The following is a 1,043-nucleotide window of genomic DNA, read 5'->3' on the forward strand; positions in this document are numbered from 1 at the left end:
TTAGAGAAAACAAGATGCAGCTATTGATTCAGCAATATGAACATTTTCATAATGAAGAAAGTGAGTCTGTCACTGACATTTTGAGTAGGTTTCAAAAACTACTAAATACTCTAAAGCTGCTTGGAAGGGTCTATCAGACAAAAGACTCCAATATGAAATTCCTTAGATCTCTTCCAAAGGAATGGAAACCAATGACAGACTCATTAAGAAACTCACAAGATTATAAGGAGTTTACTTTTGAGAGACTGTATGGCATCCTGAAAACATATGAGCTTGAAATAGAGCAAGATGAGAGGATGGAGAGAGGAAAGAAGAAAGGAGGGTCCATTGCACTAGTTTCTGAGTTAGAGAAAGAGAAGGAGATGAAGATGGAAGCTGTTGAGTCAACTTCAAGGGTCTGTGAAAGCAAGGGCAAGGGGCTTACAGTAGAAAGTGAAGATTATTTGATCCAAGATGACATGGAAGACATTGATGAACATTTAGCATTTCTTTCTACAAGATTTTCCAAGCTCAAGTTCAAAAAGAACTTTGGAGCAGCCAAGCCCAATAGATACATGGTGGATAAATAAAAATTCAAATGTTTTAAATGTGGCTTGGAAGGGCACTTTGCCAGTGAGTGTAGGAAGTCAGATTCCAGTAAGAAAATATTTGAGCCTATGGATTATAAGTAAAAATACTTTGAACTGCTCAAACAAAAGGAAAGGGCTTTCATAACACAAGAAAATGACTGGGCAACAGATGGTCTGGATGAAGATGAAGATGTCAGCTATGTTAATCTAGCTCTAATGGCCAAGTCTGATAAGACAGAAACAAGTTCTTCAAGTAATCAGATAATTACTACAAACCTTGCACATTTATCTAAAGCTGAGTGTAATGATGCCATAAATGACATGTCTACAGAGTTATATCATTTGCGTGTTACACTTAAGTCTCTTACTAAAGAAAATGCTAAAATCAAAGAAAACAATTTGTTTTTAAGTGAGAGGAATAATGTGCTTGTGTCTCGGTTCATTGATTTTGAAAAGTTAAGAATTGAGTGTAAG

The sequence above is a fragment of the Apium graveolens genome, chromosome 6 (genome assembly GCF_009905375.1).
Source record: "Apium graveolens cultivar Ventura chromosome 6, ASM990537v1, whole genome shotgun sequence".
Taxonomy (NCBI): Eukaryota; Viridiplantae; Streptophyta; class Magnoliopsida; order Apiales; family Apiaceae; genus Apium; species Apium graveolens.